Raw genomic sequence first — 26,767 nt, forward strand, 5'->3', positions numbered from 1 at the left:
CAAAATCGCTATCTAAAGTATAAAGTGTGTTCTCTGTAACACATCCCACCAGGAGTCCACGCACACGTAATTTAATGACGTATATTCACCTGAGCTATCAGGAATGTGGTGAGTATTTAAGGATGGGTCATTTTAACCACACACTTCATCAATTACTGAGTTAATTCTGATAATAAAACCATCTCACTGGGAAAAAAAATAGTCCTGGAGATATTAGTACCCGAGTCTATATATATGCTAAGTGTCTGAAAAAAAAAAGATAATGAATCCTTAACATTTAAAATATAATCTTAGTATCTATGGTGTTGCGGGTAAAATAGTTTTACAGAAATGAGAAGTTTAAATTTTTATATTTCTCTATTTCTTTGCCTATATCTATGACCTAGTTTCATTAACCAATAATCTTGCCAAGGGAATCAGCTTTCCAAATTTCTAATAAAATGTAAGCCAGTTATAAATATTTCATAAACTCTGTTTGTGGTCAAACAGTACTTTGGAAAAAGAAATATAAGTTTCATCTGTGAATGAGGAAATTACTTAAGACTGTAGAGGAGATTAGCTCACTTCAGGGAAAGAATGGGTAGTTATATTTTAATATGGAAACTGCTGAGTTTTTAAAAAAATATATTAAAATGATCCTGTAGTGACCAAAAAGATATTGTCAAAAGGATGGTTCTTTTTCTTGCTATAGATACAGTTTTCCCTAAGCATCACATGAGGATACCATGAACATTAAGCCCTGTCTTCCTTTGTTACTGTACGTCTTTGGGATAGGAGAGGAAACCGAGCCCCAGGAGAAAACCCACAGAGACATAGGAAGGACGTGTCAACAGCACAGAGCAGTGTCTTGAAACAACACCCAGGTGCTACCTCACAGTTCTGTAAGTCAGAATCTGGGTAACATGAGTGTCTTCTGCTCAGCTTCCACCCATCTACCCTTCTACCATCCATCCTCCATCCATCAATCCATTGATCCATCGATCCATCCATCCAATATCTATCCATCCAACCACCCATCCATCATCCATCCATCCATCCATATTCATCCATCCATCCATCCATCCATCCATCCATCATCCATCCATCCATCCATCCACTCATCCATCCATCCATCCATCCATCCTCCATCCATCATCCATCCATCCATCCATCCATCCTCCATCCATCATCCATCCATCATCCATCCATCCATCCATCCATCCATCCATCCACCCACCCATCCATCCATCCATCCATGTCTATCCATCCATATCCATCCATCCATCCATCCATCCATCCATCCATCCATCCATCCATCATCCATCCATCATCCATCCATCCATCATCCATCCATCCATCCATCCATCCATCCATCCATCCATCCATCCATCCAATCTATCCACCCATCCACCCATCCATCCATCCATATCTATCCATCCATATCCATCCATCCATCATCCATCCATCCATCCATCCATCCATCCATCCATCCATCCATCCATCCAATCTATCCACCCATCCATCCATCCATATCTATCCATCCATATCCATCCATCCATCCATCCATCCAATCTATCCACCCATCCATCCAATATCTATCCATCCATCCACCCATCCATCATCCATCCATCATCCATCCATCCATCCATCCATCCATCCATCCAATCTATCCACCCATCCATCCAATATCTATCCATCCATCCACCCATCCATCATCCATCCATCATCCATCCATCCATCCATCCACCCATCCATCATCCATCCATCATCCATCCATCCATCCATCCATCCATCCATCCAATCTATCCACCCATCCATCCAATATCTATCCATCCATATCCATCCATCCATCATCCATCCATCCATCCATCCATCCATCCATCCATCCAATCTATCCACCCATCCATCCAATATCTATCCATCCATCCACCCATCCATCATCCATCCATCCATCCACCCATCCATCATCCATCCATCATCCATCCATCCATCCATCCATCCATCCATCCATCTATCCATCCATTCATTTCTAACAATATAATGGTTACCTATAGGCTCATAAACCACCCAAAATGAGAATATTACTAATAACTTGGATCAAGCTACATGCTATTTCCCTTACCCATCTGCTCACCTCTCCAATATCAGTAACTGATATTTTGAATATGTATTTTCTTTATTTATAAGTTTGACTTTAAAAGTTATAAGACTCTGTAAGCCATTATTGATGCCTCTCAGTATTGTTCACACTGAACATTTAAACCCCTGGTATCACGAATAAGAGAGACTTCTGGGGCTTTTTAAAGCTACATATTAACTTTTTAAGATCCACCGATGCCATTGTGTGTAGCTATAGTTCATCCACTTTCCAGCTGTATAATATTTCATTATCATTCCCATGTCACTACAATGAGGAATTTAAGAGGAACTTATTTCTATATTATGCCTTTTTCTTTTTTTTTACCCCTACCCAAGGATATGTTTTCCATTGCTTTTCAGAGAATGTGTAAGGGGGGGGGGGCAGAGAGAAACATCGATGTGGGAGAAACACATCAATTGTCCGCCTCCTGCTTGGGTGCTGACCAGGGCCGAAGAGCGAGCCTACAACTGAGGTGTGTGCCTTTGGCTGGAATCAAACCCGGGACCCTTCAGTCCTCGGGCCGACGCTCTAACCACTGAGCCAAACCAGCTAGGGCTATATTAACGCAATCAGGAGTACAAGGAACCCCTACTAACGCTGCACGGCGTTTCATTTTTTTCTAAGTGCTCAGATCCCCACATGCTGTCTGCGAGCTCAGGTTTTCTTTCTCTCTGTAATGGAGATTGCATCTGCCTCGCACCATTAAGCCAGTTGCTGTTGAGTTGTGGGGGTTCGCAGGAGACAGAACCCTAAGAAGACAATAAAGCAGTAAAATAGAACCGTTCTCACATGTTTTAAACTCCCTGCAGTTTTAAAATACTGTGGCAACTCCAGGCGACGTCTCATTAACAGAGATCCAACAAGTTCTTAAAAACGATCGCCCTTGATGGATGAGTCTTCATTTCACGCTTGGCGAGTGGGGAGAAAGTCCCTGTACGGGATGGGGTGGAATTGTCCCTTCTAATGTAACAGTAATTCCCCAAACCTATTTCTCTTCTACTTAAAATTATGGATCTTCTGGACCTTTGTTGTACCTTTTGCATAAGATAAACCATCATAACTTTAGCAGGTGAATGTCTCTGAGAAAATGTTTTCTTGTTACCTTTCGAGAAAATAAAAGTGTTATAAGTGTTTAAGGCTTAAAACATCAGGTTCCATATATAATACATATTCTTCTAAAAAGAAAACACAGCCCGGCCGGCATGACTCTGTGTTTGAGCATCGACCCAGGAACCAGGAGGTCACGGTTCGAATCCCGGTCAGGGCACATGCCTGTGTTATGTGCTCGATCCCCAGTAGGGGGCGAGCAGGAGGCAGCCGATCAATGTCTCTCTCTCATCATTGATGTTTCTCTCTCCCTCTCCTTTCCTCTCTCTCTGAAATCAATTAAAATAAATAAATAAATTAATTAAATTAAAAAAAAAATCGGCTAATTTTCATGCTTTAGTTAATTTGGGGATACAAATAGTCTTCCATGTACCAGATCTTTTTCAACGACCTCACTTCTTTTCCTACCTCTCGTGCCTGACAGTGGCCCTAGGGAGGCTTGACAAGGGGCAACTAACTTCCTACGGATAATAAAATTTTTATGAGTTGCTTAAGGACACCAAAGTAGAGTAGAAAGAGGGTGGTGATGAAGCACACAGATGTCTCCCTAGTCCTCCGAGCAGAGAGAACACAGACCCCAGGAGCAAGCCTAGGAACCTCCACAGGAGGTGCTGCAAGGCATCAGGGCTGCAGAGAGCACCCAAGGACAGCACCTGAAAGCTGAGGTGTCCCCACCCGGCCACATTACAGCCCAGGTGGTCTACCGGCCATAGGCCTCACAGATGCAAACACAGGAGAGACTGTTGACTAACCCCACGGACACACAGCCAGCCTGAGGGAGACAAGGGCCCTTTGCAGAACCACTTATTTATTTTTAAATATGTTTTTATTGATTTTTAGAGAGAGGAAGGGAGAGGGAGAGAGAGAGAAACATCAGTGATGAGAGAGACTCATTGATCGGCTGCCTCCTGCACACCCCCTCCTGGGCATTGAGCCCACAAGCTGGGCATGTGCCCTGGCCTGGAATTGAACCCTGACCTCCTGGTTCATGGATCGATGCTCAGTCACTGAGCTGCACCCGGTGGGCTGCTGAACCATTTAAATATGTCAGGTGTGTTTGGTTTTCTGCAAATGGGTGAGAGATGGGCCGATGGAGAATTTTATGTAAATCTGACACAATTAAGAAGACCCATTTTGCAAAGCTCTAGGCAAGTTTTTTGAACTCTACTAAAATAGATAGGTATACGTAGACAGATACAGACATGCTTCACGCATTATATATGGAGCAGATAATATAGGATCTTTGACAAGGAGGTCTGAAAAACGGATCCACCGGGGTGTGGACCTGGTTGTCTTTGGTTCTTTTGAATGTTATACCTATATTGCTACTTAAAATATATCTTATGAAATAAATTAAATTAAATGCCCAATAACCACAGAATTTACACAGTGGTAGGTCATGTGTTGAAAGGTCGATACCATAAACTCAACGTCTGTTGGTAACATGACAATCGTAATACAAACTTGGTTACAGAATTGCAAAGATTATGAAAGGAGATGTATCCATTGTGGGTAGGAATGACCCTGGATTTGGAAAGAAGACCGCTGGGTAAGAGATCCTTCTTTTTCACAGCTGCATAGTATTCCGTGGTGTAGATGTACCACAGCTGTTTTATTCACTCATCTACTGATGGGCACTGGGCGGTTTCCAGATGTTAGCTACTGTAAATAACACTGCAATGAACACAGGGGGGCATAAGTCCTTCCTGATTGGCGTTTTGGAGTCTGCAGCTGTAAAAAACAAAGAACTCTTACGCTTTGGATCAGCATGGATGGGCCTGGAGAGCCTTATGCTAAGTGAAATTAGCCAGTCAGAGAAAGACCAATATCACATAATCTTGCTTATATGTGGAATCTAATGACTATAAGAAACTGATGCACAAAATAGATCCAGAGACATGGACGCATGGGACAGACTGACTGACAAAACTCAGAGGAAAGTGGGGGTTGGAAGAGATTAACCAAAGACCTGATAAGCATATACGCATAACCCATGGACCCAGGCAACAGTGTGGGGAAGGCCTGGGGTGGGGTGGAAGCAGGGTTGAGGGGGGATGAGGGAAATTGGGGGACATCTGTAATACTGTGAACAGTAAAATAAAATTAAAAAAAAAAAAAGCTGGAATTTTTTCTCTATTGGACATCCCAACTGATGGCTGAATATCAGATCCATCTCCTAAGCAAGTGTATAAAACAGGCACGTTGGTGGAAGGCCATCTCTAAATCTCATTTCTGCTCCCACAGTGTATAATATTACGATTTTTAAAGGAAAAGTCATTTTAAGAACATTATTAGAACATTAACACACAGATAGCCTAAAATTATCGTTCACTTTAACTGTCAAAGGAATATATCAGCTCCGCGGACCTGCGATGAGTTATCATTCGGGGCCTTCAGACAATGGAGTGTTCCTGGATTGTAAAGGTTTTTACCAGCATAAAGTTATTACTGCATTTCCTTTTAATCAACCTCCTCCCCCATTTCTTTTCCTGGGGTTGCCTTTTCTATTCACACCGACTATTTGCATTTATAGTTCGCAACAATTTAGAGGCGACGGAAAAAACAGTTTCCTTGGGGCCACGGGATGTTCTCACCAATTTTCACTTGCCAATTTCTCCACTATGCATGTTCCCTCAGCCCGATAAAATAACTGGCTATCAAGACGCTTGAATCACTGCCCAGCTTATATTGAGCTAACTGTTTGGCAGCTCAACCTGTGTTTTCATGGTTCTGCCCATCTTTTTGACGACGAAGCAGAAAGCAAGTCCAATTTCACCTTGATTAAAAAAAAAAAAATCACAACCGACTGCACCAGATTTAAAAAAAAAGAGGCATATTCTAGTGCAGTCAGTGATTCTTCTATATCAGGTTCCTTTTTTAAAAAAAAAAGTTTGTATTGATTTCAGGCAGAGGAAAGGAGAGAGGGAGACGGAGATTGATCAGCTGTCTCCTGCTCGCCCCCTACTGGGCCTCGAGCTCCCTACATGGGCATGTGCTCTGACCGGGAATCGAACAGGCGACCTCCAGGTTCATGGGTTAAGGCTCAATCCCTGAGCCACACAGGGCGGGTGACATCAGATTCTGATGCATGAATAGAACTCAACTCATGAAAACCAAGCCATTTCACAGGAGGGAAAGATGGTCAGATGGTTGAGAAAACAAGGGAAGGGAGCAGAATACACACGTGCACAGTAGGTCCTCAACGCTGCCAGTCGTCTCTGCAACGTTAGGGGAACTGATGCAAAACAAACCCTATCTTGCAGGCTAATTGATACAAACCAGAGATGACTTCTTACGGCTTCCTGTCCACGTTCTAGAAAAACGATGTTAACTGAGGATCCACCTCACCTGCGTATCTATGGAAGGATGTCTGCGCCATGATATATTAGAAATAACAGAAAATATTAGAAAATAACAGAAACAGCAAAAACTTTGGTGCCCGGCGGGTGTGGCTCAGTGGTTGAGCATCGACCTGTGAACCAGGAGATCACGGTTTCATTCCCGGTCGGGGTTCATGCCCAAGTTGCAGGCTCCTCGATCCCCAGCAGGGGGCGGGCAGGAGGCAGCCGATCAATGACTCTCATCATCGATGTTTCTCTCTGTCTCTCCCTCTCCCTTCCTCTTTCTGAAATCAATTTAAACCAATTATTTTTAAAAATAATAATAAAGTCTGCAGATTTATAAAAAGTCAGAACTACCTGCAAAATATACCTGGTGGCCTTTCAAAACCATACCATAGTATTTCGTTTGAATAACAGCTTTCGATAAACTGTCCAAAGTGTATGGTGAGTTTTCATTAATTTTTTATTGTAAAGAGTACGAATAACAACATAAAAGATCTTATATTTTTCATGAATCCAGGCAATGCTATTTGAAAAAGACGTAAAAACCTTAGGAATGGAACCAAAGTTCTGCCTATGGTTTGTGACAATGCTTTGCATTTAGTCTCTAAGAGCTTGACTATATTTATTTGAATTATAAGGAAAGCTGAGAAAACGAATTAACTACGGTTTTAGAGTTTTAAGTCTAATTTTGCCTGTGCACAGAGGTTTGACATAAATAAAATAGTTCTAGGCTTACGATGATATGGTTTTAAATTCCAAGTACATTTAAAAATTGCGTATACATATATAGCATCTCCATCAGTCACACTGTCAAAACTAATTTTGAGATCATGGGCAATAAAATATAATGAGGCAGAAAACCGAAATGAAATATGCTGAGGGGATACTAAAATATTAATGGAAACAGTCTTACGTTCGATGGAGCTACGTAAATACAAATGGAACAAAGCAGAGGGGAATCTCATTAGCTGTTTCTTAAATATTTACTTTGCTTGGCAGAAGCCGTCTTGTTTTTACTCGGCTACCGCGTGCCAACTGGTCCGAACGGAATTGGTTAGCTGTTAAGAGGCTTTCTGGGGAGACAGAAATGCAGCTATGCCCTCAATAAAAAGGGGGGGGAGTTGAGAAATTATCTCGATGTGAAGATCTCCCATTCCAGAATTCTCATGTGTTTATTTAAATTTATCTTTATTGTTGAAAATATTGCAGATGTCCCTGTTTTCCCCCCCATTGACCCTTCCCCCTCACTGCCACCCCTTCTCCAGGCCTTCCCCACACTATTGTCTGAGCCCATGGGTTATGCACAGATGCATATAAATTCTTAAGTTATTCTCTCCCCACCCCCGCCTTCCCTCTGAGATCCCTCCGTCTGTCCCATGCGTCCATGTCTCTGGATCTATTTTGTTCATCAGTTTATTTTGTTCATTAGCTTCCACGTATAAGTCAGATCCTGGGATACTTGTCTTTCTCTGATGGGCTTATTTCTCTTAGCATAATACTCTCCAGGTCCCTCCATGCTGTCCCAAAGGGTAAGAGATCCACCTTTTTCACAGCTGCGTAGTATTCCATGGTGTAGATGTACCACAGCTTTTTTATCCGCTCATCTGCTGATGGGCACTTGGGGTGCTTCCAGATATAATCTATTGTGAATTGTGCTGCTATGAACATAGGGGCGCATATGTTCTTCTGATGGGTGTTTCCGGCTTCTTAGGATATATTCTTAGAAATGGGATCACAGAATTCTCATTGATCATCAACAGATAGATGAATAGACAGATGATAGATGGATGAAAGACAGATATATATGCATAAATACGTACCTATTAAATACATCATGCAGTTATATTCTAAAAAGCATTTCAGAAAACTATAAACCATCATTTATTCATATAGCGTGTCATACCTACAGGGTCTGAGTCAACCTGCCTTTCCCACTCTTACGTCCTTTATTTTAAACTAGCAGATGATTTTTTTTTCTAGAAAGAAACTTTATCGATGGGCAAAGAGAATTGTCTTTGAGTAATTTAAAAGCCCCACGTGGTGAACTTTCCTGATTTGATCTCACCTGGCTGAGCCATTCCCCCATGAGCTCCAAATGACAGGCCCGGTGCCGTAACGTCCCCCTGTCTCTGTTTAGGCGACGACAAAGCTGACCTCAGGAAAGGGCTCGCACTGCTGTTATCACGGGTGTCCACATCGTACATGCCACCTGGATGTGAGTCCCTGGTATTGAAAGTAATACCCCCGGCCCCCCGGATTATTTCCTATCATCACTAAAGGGAATCTTCGGGGTGCAGATGGCATTGCAGAGCAGTGGGGGGAAAAAATCATTCTTTGCTTTAGTGCCGCATGAATTATCAACTATGCCGACAGCCGGGCACATTTAAATCCCGTGTCCCGATCCTGAAATATTTCACGCATTACGGGCTAAGCCATGCCGAGCAGGCGGACTGTCTAAAGCCTCCCACGGCTTCCGTCGAGGGTTATCGACCGGGTGTCAGGATCCGAGGTGACGGGTTCCTAGGGAGCCAAGGAGTCTAACAAATTACTCAATATAACTCAAGGCCATTTTTCATGCAGGTATAAAAGCCTAGAGTCGAACCGGGCGGGGGGGGGGGCAGAGAAAGTATTGAGCTCTATGTTAAAAGGCCCAAGAACTATGCTGGTTATCGAATAAAATATGCAAGAGGCTTTCTTTCGAATGGGTTTTGTTGGTTTCCCTTCATGGACAGTTTCTCGGTCGGGAGCAGAGGCCCCCGGGCCTGTGGGTAGAGTCACCTCGACTCCAGGGACAGAAACGGAGACTGAAAGCAGACAGGGGATCCCAAGAAAGGTCAAGGAATTTTCCTGGAAGTCAAACAGCTGTGCAATAATTTAAAATATATATATATATTTTATTGATTTCAGAGAGAGGAAGGGAGAGGCGGAGAGAGAGAGAAACATCGATGATGTTGATGGGCCGCCTCTTGCATGCCCCTGACTAGGGATCGAACCTGCAACCCGGGCCTGGGCCCTGACCGGGAATCGAACCCTGACCCCCTAGTTCATAGGTCGACGCTCAATCGCTGAGCCAAACTGGCCAGGGCTCAATAAAATATTTTTAAAAGCAACTTTCCTTTTAAGCATCTTTCATTTCCTCTTTGCGACAATGACAGGCAGCCTTAAGGAGGCTGAGGTCTCAGATGATTCTAATTACAACACACGGATTATAAATTAAAAAAAATAAATATATGGAGCGTCGTCGCATGCCAGCTACAGCGATTTCCTTGTTGGGAAAGGAGCCAAGTGGTAATCACTCATTGGTTTTTTTCAGGCAAACATTTCCAAATATCATTAACAAATTAACTTTATTTAAAGATTCATCGCATTAAGTGAGCATGGCGTTTGGCGGGTGCCAACCGAACATTCGTTTTTCACGGCAGGATCCCCAATGGGACTGTTGAAAGGATTATCCATTTTCGTGTATTGTTCATGGTCTCACTTTTTTTAAAAACTATTTTTTTTTTAAACGTAGGACTACTTTTATTGCTTCCACGCAACCAAAAATATACATGAAAAGATGCCTTTTTTTTTTTTTTTTCTGAGACATTTACCACATTTCTGATGGTCTTGGCCGGAGCATAAAAGTAAGACTATAACCCGGCCAGTGTAGCTCAGTGGTTGAGCTCAACCCGTGAACCAAGAGGTCGCTGGTTCGATTCCCGGGCAGGACACATGCACGAGTTGTGGGCTCCGTCGCCAGTAGGGGGCGTGCAGGAGGCAGCCCATTGATTTACCTTCTCACATTAATGTTTCTCTCTCTCCCTTTATTGTCTGTAAAGTCAATAAAAACATATTTTTTTAAAAAAACGGAAGCATCTAAAACTCTCCGGCCAGGCAGCTGGAACTTTGAGGGATGCACCTGTGATCCTGCTATTGACAGAAGAAAGCGCGCTCTGGTCCGACGACTGGCAAATGTAAGCGCGTCCTGATGTAAATCGTCTGACCTTTTCATTCACACCTGGGGTTTTTTTTTTTGGTTTTTTTCTTTCGATCTGAAAAGGCTGGAAAACTACCTAAAGAAATATGCAAAATGTGAAATCAGGAGCTCTTACCTCGGTACCTCTTGGGATCACTTCCCAATACATGTCATTTTATATATTTCTCTATCACGCCCAGATATGTATGGAATTTGTAAAAGTCCATAAGCAGGTGTATATACGCACGCTTGTAAAATTGTACAAATTCATATTCAATGCGATTTATATGTACACGTAACTATATATTTATTATTATGTATGCATAGGTCAATATACTCCACATCATGTGTGTATATATGAATGTATAATATATACTTGCAGAAATGGTATAAACATGTATATTTAAATATACAATATAAACTGAGTTCTATTGATATGCATTATTCAAAGTTTAAAATATATGGAGTCGATCTGCTGTGTATAGTAATCCCTGCATCTATGATGTCCCTGCTTCCCATAGGCCTAAGGGATGGGGATCTCAGGGTGTTTCGGGGCCCAGTGAGTATAAATCCCACACCGCGTAGGAAACGGACACTATGGGAATCTCCTGGTGCTGAAATAGACCGTAAAAAGGTTTGCTAACTAAAGGTAAACTGTGAAGCTATCAAAGCAAATGCACTTACATCCTGCCTGAAAGAAGACAGCTTCATGGGTGACCTTTTATGATACGATTTCACGGGGGTGGGGGGGGGGGAGATCCAGACAAGCAGCAGAAAGAGTCCCAGATGTAATGAAATGCTCAGTAAATGCTCCTTCGGTTAAACTTCAAGATGGTCCTCGTCATAAACATCCATCGGGGTGAAAAATTGTTTCCCGGGGGGGAGGGGAGTGGGGAGGGAAACTTGAATCGTGTCGTTGGAGCAACTGGACAGAACCGCTCCTAAGGCGTTAACGAGCCCTCACAGAAGAGGCATTTCCGTTCCCTAAATCCTCAGATTATCAAGTTTAACAGCTTCGGGCTATTAAACTATGTACCAAGTGCATCCCCCATCGTTTAGGTTCAACAGGGCAAAATGGCAGATTCTGGGGTCACTTTTTATAAAGCGTGAAATCGAAAGACAGAGTTGGAAGGGTCTGCATCTCGTTTTCCTGTCTCTCCCAGCCTGGTCCAGGGGTAACCGATGAATGAAAGGTACCTACGTGCGCCCTGGCCGGCGTGGCTGGGCGGCTGGAGCATCGGACTGCACACTGAAGGGTCTCGGGTCCGATTCCCGGTCAAGGGCACATACCTGGGTTGCAGGTTCGATCGCTGGGCACGTGCGGGAGGCAACCGATGGATGTGTCTCTGTCCCATCAATGTTCCTCTCTCTCTCTCTCCCTCCCTCTCTCTCTAAAAATCAATAGTTTAACAAACAAAAAGAAGTCTTTTTAACGTCACATATACTTAAGGAGTGCAGAGCTGTAATGTGTTTTTTTTTATGTTAATACTCATTTAAGGGTATTTTTTTGTATTGAGAGACAGTGGAAGGGAAGGAGGGAAAGAGCCAGAGAGAGAGAGAAACACTGATGTGAGAGAGATACATTGTTGCCTCCCACACACGCCCCAGTCGGGGACCAGGAGCCAACCCTGCAACCCAGGGAATCAAAACCTTGACCGGGAATCAAAGCCTTGACAGGGAATCAAAGCCTTGACAGGGAATCAAAACCTTGACAGGGAATCAAAGCCTTGACCGGGAATCAAAGCCTTCGGTCCACAGGCTGACGCTCTAACCACTGAGCATCCCAGGCCAGGGCGGAACAAGCTTCCTAATGAGCATCATCCGGATGATTCTGCCTCCCCCCCCCACCCAGGAAACTGTTCGCCGCCTTCTCAGTTCATTCTCGCAATGAGCTTGTCTTGCTCCTTTTAAAAATATTGTTTACATGTCTAGCCCCCCAAGTGGGCTCGATTCTAAAATAATAGCACTTTCACCCGCAATAATATAACCTTTTGGTTAATAAAGCACAAGGAATGGTGCGAGCATATGAAACGACTGGAGGAAAGTACTCAGATTTCCATTATTTGTAGGAATTGGGTTCATATGGACAATGACACGCGGCCAAATGAGGCACAGCTGTTCTCCGCCCAAATTGTCCAATTCCGTTTATCTTTCTAAGACCTAACATCCGACGCTCCCTCAGAGTTTAATCTATTCCGGGGAATATTTTAAACGGAATTAAACATACATCGGGGTCTCCACCAGAACGATAGACTATTTTAGACTTATAATAAAATGGCATTTTAAACGCGTTTCCCCCCCCCAGTGCCGAAGGATGTTAAGTTTGGTATTGCATGGAACCGCTGTAGGATTAGATGTTATATTTTGAAATTAATTCTGTGATAGTGGTGAATGTTGGAGTGTTGCTTCTAATTGAAAATTAGTGGTTGAAAAGTTCGTTTTGATTAAAACGATTAAAAATGGTTAATGGTGGATACTGAGAGCATTATGGAGCTTATTGGCACTGTGGAAAGCAAATGCTGCTTTTTAAAATATATATATTTTTTAAATTATTGATTTCAGAGTGAGGAAGGGAAGGGGGGAGAAAGATAGAAACATCAGTGATGAGAGAGGCATGGATGGGCTGCCTCCTGCATGCCCCCTGCTGGGGATCGAGCCCACAACCTGGGCCTGTGCCCTGACCGGGAATCGAACCCTGATCTCCTGGTTCACAGGTGGACACTGAACTGCTGAGCCACGTTGGCAGGGCGATATCACATTTCTTTTATTGTGCACAGAATTCTTTCACATTAAATACTGCAAAATCTTTTATTACCTTTCTAATATCCGTGCTCTTCTTTGCCTTTTACTGGGAAATTCATTCTGACAGGTTGCTCGGGCACTTCGTAAAGGTATATATTCTAATTAACTTTCTGTGTTGTTTCCACTGTTTCCGCCTGTTTTATTTCCTGTGACATAATTTTATATATGAGCCGGTTAATGCTTCATGTGTCAGGGGACAGATCAAGTTCGTTTTGTCATTGAAAAACGATATTAAGCTTTCTAATTTAGTGCAGACGGGATCACTTCTCTTCTGTGATATCATTTCTGGGATTACACAAGTCTTGACAACATTATAATATAACCACATTTGAAAGCAGGCATCCTAGTGAGCTACTCGATTTAGTCTCCCACGCTGGAGGAAAACTGTTTTCTATGTTTTTTTAAAAATATTTCACCTAGAGCACCAAAAGTCTTATGAAATGTGTGCGTGCATGTGCGTGTGAGCATGTGTGTGAGCATGCATGCATGTGTGTGAGCATGTGTGTGCAAGCATGTGTGAGCATGCATGTGTGAAAGAACGTGTGTGAGCATGTGAGTACCTGTGTGCATGCATGCGAGCCATGTGCACACATGTGAGTTCACATGTGAGCATGTGTGCGCATATGTGCAAACATGTGTGCATGTGTGCATGCGTGTGAATGTTTCCGTGCGGGCAGGTGTGCACCTGTGTTCATGTGTGTGAACATATGTGAGCATATGTGTGCACACACGTGAGTTAGTGTGTGTTTGAGCATGCATGTGAACATGTCTGTGCATCTGCATCCATGTGTCTTTGAGCATGTGTGCAGGGATAAAGCGGAGAAACAAATTCCTACTTATGTTTCTTTAAAAATGATGCTAAAATCACATAATAATGACTTTAATTTTTCAATTGTGATATTAAAGTCATTTTAACAAATTTTCCCTTTACAGTCTCTATTTATAATGTGAAGTTAGAGGATAGAGGTCTCTCTCTCTCTCTCTCTGTCTCTCTCTATGTCTCTGTCTCACACACACACACTCCCTTCTCTAAGACCCGGCTTCATTTTTCTGATGAACCTGAGATACACTTGGAAACAGAAATAGTGTAGAACGTTCCCTCTTTTTATCGTGTAGTTTTTTTTGGGGGGGGGTCCTGCAGAACTGAATGTAAAGTGGAAACTCTAGTTAGGTCGATGGGTCTCAGCCATGCTACCTTTATGAAACCACCTGACCGTGAGCAATTAAGGCTCAAAACGGGGGGTCGTGGAGAAGGGAGGTCGGAAGGAAGGCAGGTGGATGGTTTGGGCCTTTTATGCACCCCAGGGAGCGTTTATGGTCAAGCTGTATACCTTAGGTAGTAAACGCTGCGAGAGGGGACGACGTGCGGCGGGAAAATACGGCAGGAAACAGATGGGATGGAGGAAGAATTAGTGCATAAATCATGAAGATGAAGACTGTTGTTAAACACTATTTACCGAAGGCAATTAAAATGGGGAACGTTCAGGAAATATGATTCATGTTGCACATTTTAACCAACTGTGTGGCCAGTGCAACCAGTTTCAGGCGAATCTCTGCCTGGTACCTATGGGTCCCCCATTATCCCACCTCCCTGTACACATGGCCAGTATTAGGGCTGAGCTGTGTGCCCCCCAAAATTCACGTGTTGAAGCCCTAACAGCCAGGACCTCAGAGTGGGGCTGTATTTGGAGATGGGTCTTTAAAGAGGCGATTTAGGTAAAATGAGGTCACTAGGGTGGCCCGGATCCCATAGGACTGGGGTCCCTTATAAGAAGAGATTAGGACCCAGATACACTTGGAGAGATGACCGCGTGAGGACACAGGGAGGAGACGGCCGTCTACACGCCCAGGAGACAGGCCTCAGGAGGAACCAGCCCTGCCCACACTTGGAACTTGGACGTCCAGCCTCCAGGACGGGAGACGACTGCCTGCCTCCTGCACGCCCCCTACTGGGGATTGAGTCCACAACCCGGGCATCGAACCCGGGATTCGAACCTGTGACCTCCTGGTTCTTCGGTCGACTGTGAACCGCTGAGCCAGACAGGCTGGGCAGATTGAGGAATTTAATTCAAGCATTCACCTGGCTGAAACGTCTCATTCTCCTGATTTAATAAAGTTAATTTAACACAAGCAGGTATGAGTAGATAACTCAGGAGACAGTATGCTCACCCACTGTGTGTGGGTGTTTGTTACGCGTGTAGGAATCTCCCTGATGAATTTTACTTCTCTGAGGCACACATCGGAACTAGTTCTGTGCCTATAGGTCTTTTTTTTTTTTTTCCGTACAATCAAATCACACAGCAAGTGAGAACCTAGCCCAATGCCTAATCCCACAGACGAGGTCATTATTTTATCTGCTCTTTATTTATTTAACACACTCAACTCAGGTAATAAGAATATTCAGTTACCTTGCCCTGGCCGCTGCGTCTCAGCAGGTCAAGCGTCAGCGGCCTGCACACCAAAGGGTCTCGGGTTCGGTTCGATTCCAGGTCAAGGGCACATATCCCTGGGTTGCAGGTCGAATCCCTGGCCCCAGTCGGGGCACGTGTGGGAGGCAACCATTCCATGCGTCTCTCTCACACCCATGTTTCTCTCTGTCTCCCTCTCTCTCTAAAACTCAATGGGAAAAAATACCTTCAGGTGAGAATTAACAATTAAAAAAAAAAAAAGTTAAATTATTTTTCAATATTGAAATCCCCAAACAGCAGATTTTTAGTAAGAGGATCTACACTTAGGGGGGGAAAGTTACTACCAATGAGAAAATATCAGACACTCCCGGCAATCAAAGAAATAAGACGTGGAAACAAATTCTCTATTTTTATATAGTGTCTGAAACCTTCAAAATGAGTGAGCAGCCTGACTTTTTTTTTTTTTTTTAATGTCATGCCCCAAGTCAATATACATGTCATGTCAAAATTCTTAGCTTCGGAAAAAAAGGTTAAGAAAATGATCTTTCTGAAGGAACGCCCGAGGACAGGCAGAAACGGCTTTCGCTGCCCGGCAGGACCTCGGAGGCACCATCAGTCATAACATTTCCGTCGTGTTCTTGCTGAAGGCTCGAAGGCCTCATCTATAAAGGGCGGGATGCAATAAAGACATTGCATTTTTTTTTTTTTTTTTTAGCATATTTAATCTTTTCTTTTTTTCTGTGTCTATCTACCTGTGTGTGCTTTTCTCTCTCTGTTTTTCCAGGTTTATTGCAAATGCTTCCAGTCCATCCTGAGTCAAAAATGGGGAAACCAAGCGCGGACACAAACGCAGGGACAAATCAAGGTAAATTTTACCCCTACACAGGGTGTCCCCCCCCAAAAGGGATGCACACAATGTCTGTAGATTCCATTACATTTGGGAAATGAAGCGTATTTTAAGAAACACTGCCTCTGTACTTGTTCAAAGCGTGTGCGTACATTTTGGGGGACGGCCCTGTATTTAACAAGTTGGCCTATTTGTGCAACGGAATAAGCTAATACGTATTGTATTTTCCCCAGGAATTATCTCTAGGGATGATTTTTTTTTTTTTTTAACATATAACTCGAGCCCTCACTGCATTTTAACACTGTGTTCGCCCAAGTAGGGTCTCCAGGTCAGCGGATAAATACACCTGGGGATGGAGTGGAAATTAAAAGGTATGGGCCCCTCCCTGGACCTTCTAAATGGGCAGGTTTGCCTGGGTTAGGGGCTCGATCCCCAATACTGGGCATGCAGGAGGCGGCCGAGCCATGACTCTCATCATTAATGTTTCTCTCTGTCTCTCTCTCTCCTTGTCTCTAAAATCAATATTTTTAAAAAAAAAAAAAAAATCCGTTTATTCAGTGGTTAGACCGCCACCCAGCAGACTTGAGGGTCTCAGGTTCAATTCCCGGTCAAGGGCACGTACCTGGGTGGCAGGTTCGATCCCCGGCCCAGGTCCTGGCACATGCGGGAGGGAACCCATCAGCGTGTCTCTCTCACAACCAAGTCAGTTAACTGCTCCTCACCTGAGTCTTTTACGGTCATAATTAAACCTGAGCGCCGGCAGCCCTACCCCAGCGTGGCCTCGTTAACTTCCAGATCCCCGTAACTGACAGACACCGGAGGCAGCCTGCTGTGCGCAGATAATAAAACACGAGCACGGGGACATCGTCTTCACGCTCAGCTGCGTCTCGCTGCTGAAATAAACACTCTCTCCCAGGGTCTATTAGCTTTTTTCCCCTTCTGCAGAACGCGTAGCTGCATTGCGCCCCAGGCAGCCTTGGAGATGGTCTTGTTTCCCGGGAACGTGAGGCGCTGAAGACCAAAAGGACTTGGCCAAGGTCACCGGTTTCCATTGGTGGCGGGACAAATATTCCATATGCTGCTTTGCAATGAGGCTCCCACCCTGCCACGCACAGGTCCTACTCCAAGGTGTTTCCTATTTTTGAAAATGGCTCGAGCATCATTTGACGGACCAGCCAGGTGACCCATGTCCTGCATTAGTTCTGTCCACCACACTCAGATGACCCCCACTCTCCCTGTGCAATGATTCCAGTTTCCCTACGCTGGCCGGAGAGTAGTTTAAAAATATAAATTAGAGCACAATACCCCTACCAAAAACCCCAAATGCCTTCCTGTCACACTTAAAAAAAAAAAAAAATCCAAGGCCGTATTATTTTGAGGTTATCATACACACAACGGGTATGAAAACCGGGTCAGAAAGGGTTTTAAAACATTCAAAGAATATAGAAAAATTCACCCAAGGGCGGGAGAGACTGTGGAAAGGAATCAGCCTCACGTGATAAAAGACCGACACTGAAATTTTAGAAATAGAAAAAAATGTTTGAATTTCAAAAGCAAAAGACATGGGGGGGGGGGGGGAAGCAATCTGTTTTGTCCACAGCGTAAGCGAGCGACTATGGAAACGGACCGGGGAACTGCAAAAACGCAGCTCGGAGATGAAAATAGGAGAGCTTTTAAAAAAAAATACACAGAGCACAAGATGCCAAGGTCTTAAACACATCTCATCAGTCACAACGAGAAAGGGGCCGACCAGGAAAACGGGAAATACGTCATATTTCCTCCTATAATCGTCGTGTTTTGTGTTGCAGATTTTTCTGCACCTTGTTAAATATGTGAAGCATTTTGCTTTAGCTGGGAGGTGAGGGTTTATAAAGATCAAACAAGACACAGCCGGTCATCAAACAGGCCTGCACCTCCCCGATGTCGCCGGGGGGCCCCCACACCCCAACCCTCCACAGCGAACCCCAAGGCACCTTCAGCAGGATGTTCGTCAGGGAAATCTCCTCCCGCGTCCAACCGCAGCCCAGGGTTGAAAATCATCAGGGGCCTGTCCTGGGGCTTTGCTTTCAGTCCCAGAATTGGGTACAAAGTAACAGCTGTGATCAAAGTATCCACATGCCTATTATATGAATGAGACGCGGCTGCTTCCTGAAGTTGTGAATATTAAACGATGAGGCTCACGATATTGAAGACAAACAGTGCTGGGCGTAGAGCTGAAAACGGTTTCTATCAGGCTCACGTTTATTTTCTCTGAGGCGTCGTTTCCCGCCGATAAACAGAAACGGCACATTAGGCTCTGCCTTCTGTGGGAATGTTTTAACTTTTCTGAATCGCCAGCTTCCTAAGGAGAACACGCCCTGTTTTGAGATAGAAATGGACATGAACAAATACGAAATGGAAACTGGGACCCTGATCGTATCAGGTATTTTATCTCGTTGGCACTAAAAATAAAAAATAAAAAGACAGCGCCGTGGTTTCATGTTCTGTGCGTTTTCTTTTTTGTTGCCGTTTAAGTATAAACTAAGTGTCCATTTTCGATTAAAGTACACAGGTTACTGGTTACATTTTAAATAAGATAAATAATAATAAAGGCATTAAAATAGTCCCTGAAGTTTTAGGAGAAGAGAGGAAAGCAGAGAGTGAAGACACAATATAATCCTGTAATATCAAGTATCTTTGAATATCTGTTACACCACTGAAGCTTTACATCGGTTTTGAACTGGATACTAATGTGTTTTATTTTCTATTAATTTTGGTCTTTATAAAGTATGGTTATTGTTTCAGATTGGTTCTCTGCTTCTTCCACTCTGTTTTAAAAAATATGTGAGCAATGACCATCCTTGGGGGCAATTTTCTACAACTGAAAGGAGAAGCTATTTTATTATTTTTATTTTATTTTATTATTTATTTTATTTTATATTTTATTATTATTTTATTTTATTTTATTATTTTATTTTTGAGGCTTTCCATGTTCATCTTCTAATTTGGAGGGTATCTACACGAAATAAGTTCTTTACAATTATGCACATCGTAGAACACCTGTATATACCTTTATTCATTTAATTATGATGTTAACTGGAAGGCATATGTGTGTGTATATGTATGTATATGATATTCTTTAATTCAAATAAAACATTATTTTTTTGAAGACTACTCTTCTAATAAGTTCATCATACCACTGTGCGTAACGGCCACAATGCGAACACAGATTATAAAATGATTAAAAGATAATGAACATTTTTTGGCCAAACTGCCTAGAAGCGAGTCTCCTCAAATGACAGTGCCACTCAGTCACTGCCTTTGGTAAAACAAACATGTACAGGGCACACTGTCGTGAACACAAACACATCTGCAAGAAACACCGCTGTGCAGCGGTCGTGGGCGTAAGCTGTTTAATTCAATCAACGCTTCTGAGGGACGATTGAGGATCTCATGACACTTCCCGTCATGTGATTTTTGTTTTCCCCCTCATTCAAGTGTGGTTTCTGGGGAATTGAAATTGTCAGTCTTCATGAGCCAAATGCATCGGAAATATCAAACGTGCTGAAGGGTATATTCTAAAAGCTTCCGATCTGGGTGGAGGGAGGGAGGGGTGGGTATAATTTATTAGATCTTCACTCTATGGTAGCCTATAGAATGCACACTCATGCTAAGAAGATTTCAGTTAATATCATATTCCTACAAGTCCTGCATAGACGTTTCTAGGGGATCTTCAGGTCTCTCAGAGTCTTGGAGAAAAAGCTTTATTAGAAAATGACCCTGCCTCTGGGTCCATGACTTAGCAAAAGTAGCCCCTTTGTGTTACAAAGTATCCCCTTGGAAAAAACAGTAGACATGCATAATACTGCAATTAACTATCTATATAAAAGTATCAGCAACCGTGTTTTTGCAACTTTAGGAACTGTGAACACCTGGAGGTTTTGCCGCTAATTTGTTGGAGGCGGGTCCTGGTACCTCTCAGGATATTCAAGCTCTGTTCTTAAAGGTTAGAACTGAATGAATATCGTCCGGTGTGAGGTTAACGGGTCCATTTTTGAGGCCAAGCTTTCAGGGACTTGAGCTCTCTACTGCAACCAGCCAAACACACTTCATTACGGGATATCCAATTTCAACTTGTTACACTTGTCCATTAGCAAATGTTTCCTTCCAGACTTATTTTTTTCCCCCCCAAAAAAACCATTAACTGCTCATCCAGGCCAGGAGCAAATGAGACCCTGTCGAAGCTCATTTGCCCATTTTGCACAATTTAGCTTTTTCTGTGAAGGGCTCTGGACGTGGCCCAGAGAGAAAGCAACTCAACAATTAAATTAATAAAAGCTCCCAACTCTGTAATCTTTTCAGCAGTAACACAGAATCGAAGCCTTCTTGGGACAAGTATAAAAGAAACTGACAAGCTCTTCTCTTATTTTTTTTTTTTCCGCTGAGTATTTTTTTTTTTTTGAGTTTCTAGATATGCATTTATTTATCTATTCATTTTTTATTGTTCAAAATATTACAGATGCCCCTCAGTAATTTAATATCTTTTTTTGGGGTCCTAATAAAGACAAAGCCAACCAAACCACCAAGAAAGAAGAGGGGATGTAATATCTGGTATTTCAAATATTAATGTTCTTGCTTTTTATTTTCCCCAGGAGTCTAATTTTTTTAAAAATATGAAATAAAAAAAATATGTCTTTACTGATTTTTAGAGAGAGAGGAGGGGAGAGGGAGAGACAGACAGAAACATCAGTGATGAGAGAGAGTCATTGATGGGCTGCCTCCTGCACGCCCCCTACTGGGGATGGAAGACATGTGCCCTGACCGGGAATCGAACCCTGACCTTCAGGTTCAGGCAACGACACTCAACCCTGAGCGGCGCTGGCCCAGCCACCAAGGGTTTTTTTTGTGTGTCCTTTTTTACTTTTATTACTTTTCTGCTCATTCAGAAAACATGTATTGATCAAATACTTTGCCAAAATATGCTCTTTCCAGAGACAGTGTGGTTTCTTTGTTGACATGCGATAGTGGTTCCACATACTCCTGTAATTTTAAAAGCCGTAAAAAAATCCTGCAATTCAAGAAAATTCAATACATTCCATAATGTTGGTAGGTACCTACAATATAGACTGCCAGTCCAAACTAATACACAATTCCTAAAAATATCAAGCTGCGGATTCACTTAAAAGCAAATTGTTCTCAGAGGTAGAGATAAGCAGACATACTGGCTCCGGTTATTGGAGATAAGACAAAACATAGCTGACAAGCATCTTGCAACCTCATGAGTTTCAATGAGACCAGAACCAGAACCAGGGTCTATGAGAATCGATTATAGCCCGGCCGGCATGGCTCAGTGGTTGAGTGCAGACCCCTGAACCTGGAGGTCAGGGTTCGATTCCGGGTCAGGGCACATGCCCCGGTTGTGGGCTCGATCCCCAGTAGGGGGCGTGCAAGAGGCGGCCGATCCATGACTCTCTCATCATTGATGTTTCTCTCTCTCCCCCTCTCCCTTCCTCTCTCTCTAAAAACCAATAAAAATATTTAAAATAAACAGTGATGAAAATTTATTTGTAATTCTGAGGCAAAGAGGAGGAAAGCCATGGTGATTATGGAGACAATTATATTTAAAAAGTCAAAATATTGGTGGGGAACGGAGCATTTTTAAATAAAAATTTTCAACTTTACTACTTTGATCAATGGGTGCATTTATAGAAATCACCGTGACCAAAAACATAATTGAAATTTGTTTCTAGAGTCCTAGGAAAGAGATCTTGGAGAGAGGGAGAGAGACTATTGAAGACTCTAATGGATTATTGCACCTCTTCGTAAATAGCACCTTACAGGGCTTATGCCAACGAAAAAAAGCTGGGACATGAAAGGCTGGAAAAAATTGGAACCTGAAAAAGTCCAGCAGAACTCTGATATTAAAGACAGTAACGATGGTCTCATGAAACTATTACTCTACAGGCCACAGTTTGCCAGGCACAGGTAATTAAATCACGTATCAAAAGTTATAGAAATTACTTGAAATATTGTAATAATATTGAATGTGATTGTGAGCCATTTGCTACTAAATGACACACATCTGTATATAGGGCTTAACATTTTAAATTGTTTTGATTTAACCATCAAGATACTTATATTATTTTAAATGACTTTTACTTAAGATTTTTTAGTTAGATGGTTACTTAGGTTGTTACTTAGGTTTAAGATGAAAGCGAATTTGGAAATGAGGCTGGAAAACATGGTTCTGTGTTACATTGATGCGCTTTCATTTTTGACTGTCTACAATGTAGCAGCCCCCATCTTTCACAAATACTGTTGCTGTTTTTGTCAGGGATACAAAATATGTTGATTATGACAGGTGAAAAATGGAGCATATGCATAATGAAATCAAAAGAACTGTCCGCGGACAACTGTCCCCCCAAAAGCAGATGTTTATAAAATTTCATTTCTGAACAATGAACCATCCGGCACACACCGTTAATATTTATAGGGGCGTAGAGCGTCACCGATTTCTCCGTTTGATGAACTTCATGCCAGAATGCAGAGGCAGGGAGATGATTACGTTTTAAATGTGAAGAGAAGGCATTTCCATTTGCTGTACCAAGATGATTTTTCTTTGATTAGACTAATTTCAGGCGTAGAAGTTCAGATTAATCGCAAGAAATATGCATACCTACCTGCCTCCAAAAAAACACAAACCCCTAAATTTATCCCTATAAAGTATAATGTAAATGATTTCCAGAACATCAATTAGATACACTTATCCCAATTCGGCTCCTGATCAGTACAAATGAGATAATTTAAGTTACACATATTGGATTTTTCTCTTAGTGTCATGCTGCAAAATTGGTGCCTATTATCAGTTCTGGTCTTGGCTCGTTACGAGATGTTGAGTGTCATTTCCAGCCCCGAATAAACTATTAACACTTGAGGGTGGCACGGTTTCCATTCCTGTTTCCCGCCCTGCGTTTCTGGGAATATGGGAAACAATGTTTATCTTTTTTTTTTTTTTTTTAACATGTTTTTATTGATTTTAGAGACAGAGGGAGAGGGAGAGAGAAACATCAATGATGAGAGTCATGGATCGGCTGCCTCCCGCACGCCCCCTACTGGGGATGGAGCCCACAACCGGGAATCGAACCGGCAACCTCTTGGTGCATTCGTTCGATGCTCAACCGCTGAGCCACAGCGTCCAGGGTACCTGTGTCTTGATTGGCATCCCAGTCTGCCTTGACCCACAGGACAGGAAACACGGTGGCAGTGCAGACGCCCAGGGCGAGCAGGCATGAGCACATTTAGGGAGAAGCTTCCTGGGAATGCCCCGGGCACCGCCACGGAAGGAGCAGATGAGTGCAATGCTGTGCAGCCTGTTACGCGGCTGTGTTGCTGACGACACGGGCGCCTCAGTCATTTCCTTTCCTTTGGGATGTGCAGCATCCAATGCTCTCATTTCTGCAGAGCCGTGCCCCTGTAGGACCCAACGGTGCACGTTGGCATTTGATGAGCTGCCACCAAGCGATGCACAAAGAGGAGCCGGATGGCAAGAGTTTCCAAATGGGTTTTCTTGGAACCTTGTCTGAGAAGGTGCATTGCCCGGCCAGCGAGGCTCAGCGGTTGAGCGTCGGCCTATGAACCAGGAGGTCAGGGTTCGATTCCCGGTCAGGGCACATGCCCGGGTTGTGGGCTCCATGCCCAGTCGGGGGCGAGCAGGAGGCAGACGATCCATGACTCTCTCATCATGGATGTTTCTCTCTCTCCCCCTCTCCCTTCCTCTGTCTATAAAATCAATAAAAACATATTTTTAAAAAGGTGCATCACGGGGGAAAACGTGTTGTGGGCGAACAGCCTGAGGAAACACTACCCTCCGTTTCCCCTCCTGGAAGAGTCAGGGTGTTTATGGGGAAACACATCTGGAAGCTTGGGAGCCATCCGTGTGTCTGCTGATAGTCACAGCTTCAACCCGTCTTTCCCAGGCCTGGTTAATGACAAAATGCTATTTTTTTTCCCCCCTCAGCAACATCTATGAATATCTGAAAACACTGTGAGAAACACGGCTTTTAATAGATTACATTTTCTGAACTTGGAGGGTAAGCCAATTAGGTTCCAAAGAGATTAGGTTTGCTGGATTTTGATTCCTCCCAATGCAGTTTGAACGACGTATGTTTAGAGGGTTCCTATCCGACGGCATGAAACTTGAAATGATTTCATCACTTCTCAGCAGGGAGGGAAGTGAGCAGGGAGCCCTTGGCGTAAGGTTTATGGATGGAGGAACACCAATGTCTTGCTTTTTTTTTTTCCTTTTTATTGATTTCAGAGAGAGGGAGAGAGACAGAGAAACATCAATGACGAGACTCATTGATCAGCTGCCTCCTGCTCGCCCCCTACTGGGGATCGAGGAGCCTGCAAGCCGGGCAGGTGCCCCGACCGGGAATCGAACCAGCGACCTCCTGGTTCATAGGTTGACTCTCAACCGCTGAGCCACGCCGGGCGAGCAGAACACATTTCCTGCGCCCAAATTCTGTCAATTGTTAAGATCATCTTGTCTCTACAAATGCTTATGAAATGAACCAGCGTGTGTTTGCTGCCCCAAACCCAGCCGGAAAGAGGGGAGCTGGGCCTATGGGGCCCCAACATAAGCAGGTGTGCACATCAGAGAGCTAGCGGACCGACCCCTTTTATCCGAACTCACCTTAAATTACAGCAGCTCATTCATACTGAAAGCTGAGCTCCCCTTCATGCAGATCTTATGGAGATTTATGGAATAGCCATTATTTCCCTCCAGTTCAGGTTCTGTTCATTTATAGCAGCGAATTTCACTCTGCGAGATATAATTCCTCCAAGAGGAGAATCACCCAATTAAAACGCTCTTGCCGTTCTCCGTAGAATAAGCGTCGGGAAGGCGTCCCCCAAACTGCTGCTACTTCTGTGAGGAAGCTAATAAAATATGAAGTCCACACACACACACACACACACACGTCGTATGTAACCAAGAAAATGCGTTGGGGAAACATAAGTACTCTCATGACTTTTGTGATGAGATTTCGTTTTCTAACCTTGGAAGGAATGAAGGTTATTTTTCAAAAATTCTTTCTCAGATGGATTACGCGTCGGAAGATCACAGACCTCTTTCTGTCTGTTGATGCCGACGGAAGAGTTCAGAAAGGCAGCATGTGGGACAAAGTAATTATTCTGGGTTTGGCGAGAAAAGTATATTTATATAAATAGGATAAGCCCCAGCCCTGTATATTCAGCACCTTGGAGGGACGTAGCATCCCAGGAGCTCAGACACCCCAGTTTGATTCGGGAAACCGAGTTGTGAAAGGAATTGTCACTTATTTCAATAAAAAATAAAAAATAAAAATAAAAATTGGGGGTTGTTTTTATAGTTTTGCATATTTCTCCACCTTTGAGCTTCCAACGTGGGTATCATTTTTCTATTCCTGAAACCATAATGGTTTAAAAGAGCGTTTTCCCCCAAATTCAAGTTCTCCCCAGCAGAAAGCTGGGTCGAAATAACCTATTAGCTGCATTATACAAAAATAAAATAAAATAAAATAAAATAATAAAATAAAATAAAATAAAATAAAAAATAAAATAAAATAAAATAATAAAATAAAATAAATAAAATAATAAAATAAAATAAAATATAAAATAAAATAAAATAAAATAAATAAAATAAAATAAAATAAAATAAAATAAAATACTTCACTATAGTGGGATCTCAGTTCCTGCCGGTGCAAAAGAGAAATGATGGGACCTGGGGAGCATCATGCGGAGTGGAATTAGTGAGTCCGGGAAAGACAAGCACCGCGTGATCTCACTCGTAGGTGGAATCTAACGAACAAAGTTCATTAACAGACACAGTGGAGACAGACTCACGGACGCAGAGACGCACTGAGAGGGGTCAGCGGGGAGGGGTTTGGGGGGCTGGGTGAGTTAAGCAGAGAAAAAAACCCTCCTGGACACAGGGAACAGCTCGGTGCTGCCCAGAGGGAAGGGGTGTCGGGAGGTGGGCGCTGACGGGGGGCTACGTGGTGATGGGGGCAGACGTGACTTGGGGTGCGGAGCACACAAGATACACGCAGACGATGGATTGCAGGGCTGCACCCCTGAAACCTATAGAATTTTATCACCAACGTCACCCTGAGAAATTCAATAAAAATAAAAAAGAAATGATTATGTTCTGGGCACCACTAAAAG

Source organism: Miniopterus schreibersii (assembly GCF_964146895.1).
Source record: "Miniopterus schreibersii genome assembly, chromosome: Y".
NCBI classification, from domain to species: domain Eukaryota; kingdom Metazoa; phylum Chordata; class Mammalia; order Chiroptera; family Miniopteridae; genus Miniopterus; species Miniopterus schreibersii.